The sequence below is a fragment of the Macrotis lagotis genome, chromosome 6, assembly GCF_037893015.1.
Source record: "Macrotis lagotis isolate mMagLag1 chromosome 6, bilby.v1.9.chrom.fasta, whole genome shotgun sequence".
Lineage (NCBI taxonomy): Eukaryota > Metazoa > Chordata > Mammalia > Peramelemorphia > Peramelidae > Macrotis > Macrotis lagotis.
Window position 1 is genome coordinate 97,364,761 of NC_133663.1, and position 6,727 is coordinate 97,371,487.

A 6,727-nucleotide genomic window follows, 5' to 3' on the forward strand; every position below is an offset into this window, starting at 1 on the left:
CAAAGTTACTTCCATATTTTTCCAACGTTGCCATTGCTGATTGCAACTCCCTCCTTTCTTATTTCTCCACTACCATGTACTATATTTTCTCTCTCCTTTCACTCTGACTCTGCTGTAGGGTTGCTGAGTGGCACAGCAGAAAGATCCTTGGTCCTGGAGCCAAGAAGCCCTGAGCCCCCATATCACCCCTTAGGCCCAGAATCCACCTGGCCCTATGGTCCTGGGCAGGCCATCTAATCCCAGCCCCTTGCAAGAAGTAAAAAAAGAAAATGTGTTATATCTGACCACTGTCCCCCCATGGTCCATCCTCTCCTCCTTTATTGACATCCTCACCCCTTCCCCCTGCTCCCCCCTCCTTCTTACTCCAGTTGTCTATACCCCATTGAGTATATTTGCTGTTTCCTCTCCTAGCCATCTCTGATGAGAGCAAAGGTTCCCTCATTTCCCCTTGCCTCCCCACTTCCATATCATTGCAATAGCTCATTGTAATAAAAAAAAGTCTTACTATGTGAAATAGCTTGGACTATTCCCCCTCTCCTTTTTCTTTCTCCCATTCCATTCCCCTTTTTTTCTTATTGACTCCATTTTTACACCATATTTTATCTGTGAATTCAGCTTTCTCCTGTGCTTCAACTATAAAAGCTCCCTCTACCTGTTCTATTAACTGAGATGGTTCATATGAATATTATCAGTATCATTTTTCTATGTATCAGTATCATTTTTCTAAGTCCCTCATATTTCCCCCCTCTCCTCCAATCTCCATGCTTCACCTGAGTCCTGTATCTGAAGATCAAACCTTCTGTTCAGCTCTGGCCATTCCAAAAGGAACCTTTGAAATTCCCCTGGTTCATTGAAAGTCCATCTTTTTCCCTGGAAGAGGACATTCAGCCTTGCTGGGTAGTTCATTCTTGGCTGCATTCTAAGCTCTTTTGCCTTCCAGTATATTGTATTCCAAGCCCTATGAGCTTCCAATGTAGCTGCTGCTAAGTCCTGTGTGATCCTCACTGCAGCTACACAATATTTGAACTGTGTCCTTCTGGCTGCTTGTAATATTTTCTCTTTGACTTGGGAGTTCTGGAACTTGGCTATAATATTCCTGGGGGTTAGTTTTTTGGGATATCTTTCTCGGGGGGATCAGTGGATTCTCTCCATTTCTATTTTGCCCTCTGCTTCTAGAATATCAGGGCAATTTTCCTGTAGTAATTCTTTGAAAATGATGTCAAGGCTCTTTTCCTGATCATGACTTTTAGGTATTCCAATAATTTTCAAATTGTCTTTCCTAAGTCCGTTTTCCATATCAGTTGCATTTTCAATGAGATATTTCACATTTTCTTCTAATTTTTCATTTTTTTGGTTTTGAAGTATTGATTCTTGATTTCTGGTAAATTCATCAATCTCGTTAATTCTATTCTTTGTCTGAAGGATTTGTTCTCCTCAGAAAGTTTTCTTATCTCTTTTTCCATCTGGCCAATTTTGCTTTTTAAAGCATTCTTCTCCTCAATAACTTTTTGAACTGTTTTATCCATTTGACCTAAGCTGTTTTTTAGCATGCTATTTTCTTCAGCATTTTTTTGGATTTCCTTGACTAAGCTGCTGACTTCATTTTCATGTTTTTCCTGCATCTCTCTCCTTTCTTTTCACAGTTTTTCTTCTAACTCCCTCATTTGATTTTCAAAGTCTTTTTTGAGCTCTATCATAGCCTGAGCCCAATTTCTGTTTTTCTTGGAGTCTTTAGATGCAGGAGCTTGTGCTTCCTCATCTTCAGACTGAGTATTTTGATCCTTCTTGGGCTCATTTGCAAAATATTTCTCAATGGTCTTCCTCTTGTTTCTTTGTTCATTTTCCCAGCCTAAGCCTGTCTTTTGGGGGTGCTTCCTGAGCTTTTGGGACACTCCCACAAGGGTCTCAGTGTGTGAGGTTCTGTCCTCCCTCCTGGTCTGTGAATGACCATAAACGCCCCCCTCTGCCACGGGGTTGAAGTGGGGGTGGCCCTGCTGTTCTATGGGGGGGCCTAGACTGCGATCAGGATCTGAATGTGGTCAGAGCTCCAGAGTCCTGTTCCAGGGGCAGAGGACAGAGCTCTGCAGTTTCTCTCTTCACTACCCTCCCTCTGCTCAATGGGCTCATGCCCTGGGGGCTCCTGCTTACTGGCTCCACCTGCTTCTGTTTCTGGGTCTAGGCTGCCAAAAGACCAGGCTGCTGGCTGTGTGCCCTGAGGGCTGGGCTCCACGTGCTAGCTCTGGCAGAGGTCCCCCTCTGTTCCCCCACTTTGTGCCGGTGCTCCCCGGGGTGCAGCTCAGGAGACTCCCCCCGCTGCTGTGAGCTGAGGCTCCCAGCACCCTGGGGCTGCCTCCAGGAGGCTGAAGTTCTTTGGCTCTGGCGGGCCACCCCTCTGGTGGGCCGCCTCTCTGGCCCTGGGGAGCAGAGCCTTTCTGCTCTTTTCCAGGTTACCTTGAGTAGGAGAACTGCCTCACTGGGTCCCTTTGTGGGTTCTGTCTCTCGAAAGTTTAGTTAGAGTCTTTAGTTTATGAGTTTTTATCAGAGAGCTCCTAAGACTTGATCTCTTCATGTCGCCATCTTGGCTCCACCATATTATCCAGAGTTTTATAAATTTTATTGTTTTTTTTTCATAAAACCAACTTTTGCTTTTATTAGTTTAATATTTTTCTTGCTTTTGATTTTATTAATCTCTCTTATTTTTTAGCATTTCTAATTTGATATTTGAGGGTTTTTAATTTGTTCTTTTTCTAATTTTTAGCTGCATGTTTAGTTCATTGATTTCCTCTTTCTCTAATTTATTTATGTAAGAATTTAAAGATATAATATATCCCCTCACAAATGACATGGTTGTATTCCATTAGATTTAGTATTTTATTTTTTTATTGTCATTATGTAGGATGAAATCATTAATTCTTTCTTTAATTTTTTTGATCCACTCATTTTTAAAAATGAGGTTATTTAGTTACCAAATAGTTTTAGGTCTATCTCTTCCTGGTCCATTAATGCATGTGATTTTTTTTGCATTATGATCTGAGAAGGATGTATTCACTATTTCTGCCTTTCTTCATTTGATTATTAGATTTTTTATACCCTTAGTATATGGTCAATTTTTGAGTAAGTGTCATGTACTGCAGGGAAAAAAAAAGTATATTCCTTTGTGTTCCCATTCAATTTCCTCCAAAGGTCTGTCATGCCTAGACTTTCTAGCAATTTATTTACCTCCTTAACTTCCTTCTTGTTCATTTTATGGTTAGGTTTTTCTAAATCTGAGAGTGTGAGGTTGAGGTTTCACACCAATAGAGTTTTGCTGTCTATGTCTTCCTGTAACTCATTCAACTTCTCCTGTAAGAATCTGGACACTATACCACTTGATGTATCATTTTTAGTAATGAAATTGCTTCATTGTCTATGGTACATTTTAGGACGATATAGTTTCCTTCCTTTTCTCTTTTTTTAGGTTTTTGCAAGGCAAATGGGGTTAAGTGCCTTTCCCAAGGCCACACAGCTAGGTAATTATTAAGTGTCTGAGACCGGATTTGAACCCAGGTACTCCTGACTCCAAGGCCGGTGCTTTATCCACTGCACCACCTAGCCGCCCCGTTCCTGTTCTCTTTTAATGAGATCTATTTTTGTAGCCTTTTTATCTGAGATAAGTATTGCTACAGCTACTCTTTTCACTACAGCTGAAGAAAAATATATCTTGCTCCAACCTTTTACCTTTACTCTATATGTATCTCTCTGTTTCAAATGTGTTTCTTGTAAGTGGTCTATTGTAGGATTCTGGTTTTAATCCACTCTGTTATTCACTTATATTTTCTGGGAGAGTTCATCCCATTAACATTCAAAGTTATAATTACTAACTCTTTATTGCCCTCCATGCTATCTTTCCTCTGCTTGTATTTCCCCTCTTTTTTCACTTTATCCATACTTTTCAGTGTTTTCTTTCTGAATACCACCACCTTCAGTGTGTCCCTTATATCCAGCTCCCCTCCCCTTTCTTTCCCATTTCCCTTTCTTCCTTCCCTCACTTCCTTCTTTTTTAAGTGAAAAATTCCTTAATTTTTTATTCCTGGTACTGCTACCACAATTTACAGGGCAATATACCTGATGTAAAGAAAGACAAAGCTGCAACAGATAAAAGACCTTAGGAATATATATCTAATTGATACTACATTGCATTAATCAATAGCTGCACTTTTTGTACACTGTGGCTATGACAGTTCTGAACAAGAAGGTTTCCTGTTTAAGCTTCAGTAACTTTTCTAACTATGGATCATTGTTCCTTCTGTGTCAAATTTTTACAGTTCCTCTAATGCATTTGGGATGACTGTCTCAACCTGCAGCTTTCCTGACAATTCCTCACTCTGTTTCCTGCTAAGAACTGTAGCCCTCTTCTGTTGAGATTTTAGAACCTTCTGCTACCATATCCACCACTTCCACCACCAGATCCATAACCACTACCATAAGGACTGCCTGAGCTCCTTCTACCAAAACTCCTTTCTTGGGTCCATAATTTAATTGCTGCTGCCTACTCTAATTTCCAAAATCATTATAGTTCCCACTGCCACCATCGTTTCCACCACCACCAAAAGTTTCTCCTTCATTGTAACCATCATATCCTCCTCCACCACTACCATATCCACCACCTTGGTTTTCATATCCAGGTCTATTACCACCACCATAATCCCCTCTACTACTGTAGCCAGGACCACCTCCATAGTTGCTACCATCTCCTCCACATCCATTATATCTACCATCTTCACCTCCTTTGCCTCTTCTGTCACTACCACCTCCACCATAACCACCTTGTCCACCAAAGGTTCCTCCACCACCTCCAAAGTCTCCTCCTTGACCCATAAAATTGCTTGAACCACTTCCACAACCTCTTTGTGAGCCAGAAGACTGCATCTCTTGTTTTGAAAGGTCCCTTTTCAATTCACAGTTATACCCATTAATAGTATGATATTTCTGAACAACAATTTTATCAACTATCATGATCATCAAAAGTTACAAAAGCAAATTCTCTCTTCTTTCTGCACTGTTGAGCAGAAAGTTTCAATCTTGCCATACTTTCCAAATTAGCCTCTTAAATACTATTCTTCTGTATCTTCTTTAATATCACCAACAAAAATTTTCTTCATGGTTAGGTGTGCACCAGGTTTCACAGAATCCTCTCTAGACACAGCTATTTTTGTTACACTACATGCCCATTAACCTTATGTAGTTGAGCACACATTGCTGCATCTAACTCTTCTATACAAGAATAAGTCACAAAGCCAAAGCCTCTGGAATTTTTTCTTTGGAGATCTCTTATCACCACACAGTCTGTGAGAGTGCCCCATTTTTCAAAGTGTTCTCTTAAACTATCATCAGTAATTTCAAGGCTCAAGCCACCAACAAACAGTTTTCTCAACTGCTCTGGTTCCTTTGGATTGTGACCTTCCATTTTGAGACTGGAGTCACCACCTCCAACTCGGGTTCAATATAGGACCTAGAGGAAGAGGTGGGACCAGCTGTCACCTGACCTCCTTCCTTCTGATAATTCTTCTTTCCCTCCCCCTTCCCCTTTCCCCTTTTAATACTTGAAAGGTCAGATATGTTTCTTAACTGAGTGTGTGTGTGTGTATGTGTGTGTTAACTTTAAGCCAAATTCGAAGAGAGTAAGATTCAAGCAGTTCTCACATCCTTCCTTCTTCCCCTTATGGCAATAGGTCCTTTGTACCTCTTTACGTATTGTGATTTACCCCATTCATTCTCCCCTATCTTCCCATCTCTTTATTCCCTGTTTAAGGAGATATTATTTTTAAATCATTCAATTCTGTGTCACAGATAAGTCATGAGTGTTCATTACTCATGGCTAATGATGTTCTCCCTAAGAGAGTTACAATTCTTGAGAGCTATGAGAATTTTATCCCAGGTAGGAATATAGCCAGTTTCATCTTATTGGATAGCAGTTTTTTCTTTACCCTTTTAAAAAAAAACCTTTTCATGTGTCTCTTGAGTCTCCTGTTTGAAGTCCAAATTTTCTATTTAGCTCTGATCATTTCATTAGGAAGAGCTGGAAGTCTCCTATTTCATTAAATGTCCATCTTTTCCTCTGGAAGAGAAGGCTCAGTTTTGCTGGAAAGTGAATTCTTGGCTGCATTCCAAGCTCCTCTCTATGGAATATCTCATTCCAGGTCCTTTGATCCCTGAATACTGTTGTGGCCAGGTTCTGTGTAATCCTTACTGTGGCTCCTTGGTTTCTAAAATTGTTTCTTTCTGGTGCAGGATTTTGTCTTTTATCTGATAGTTCTAGAATTTGGCCACAATATTCCTTGGAGTTTTCATTTTCGTATCCCTTTCTAGAGGGGATCAATGTATTCTTTCAATAACTATTTTACCCTCTGGTTCCATGATATCAGGGCAATTTTCCATCACTAAATCCTTTAATATTAAATCCAGGCTTTTTCTTCTCTTCAATATTTTCATGGAGCCCAATGATTCTTAAGTTGTCTTTTCTAGATCTATTCTCAAGGTCAGTGGTTTTGATGATGAGGTATTTTACATTTTTTTCTATGTTTTCTATTTTTTTGGTTTTGTTTAAAAGATTCTTGTTGTCTCATGAAGTAATTAGTTTCCACAGACTCCATTCTTTTTTTTGAGTAGCATTTTCTTTATTTACCTTTTGCAACTCCTTTTCTAACTGGTCAATTCTATTTTTGAAGGAGTTTTCCATTTGTACAAT

General features: G+C 39.8%; 1 pseudogene; it reads right to left on the minus strand.

Annotated features, from left to right (window-relative positions):
- Positions 1 to 4,405: 4,405 nt before the first annotated feature.
- On the minus strand, positions 4,406 to 5,446 carry LOC141491756 (heterogeneous nuclear ribonucleoprotein A3 pseudogene; annotated as a pseudogene).
- Between the last annotated feature and the right edge of the window lie 1,281 nt (positions 5,447 to 6,727).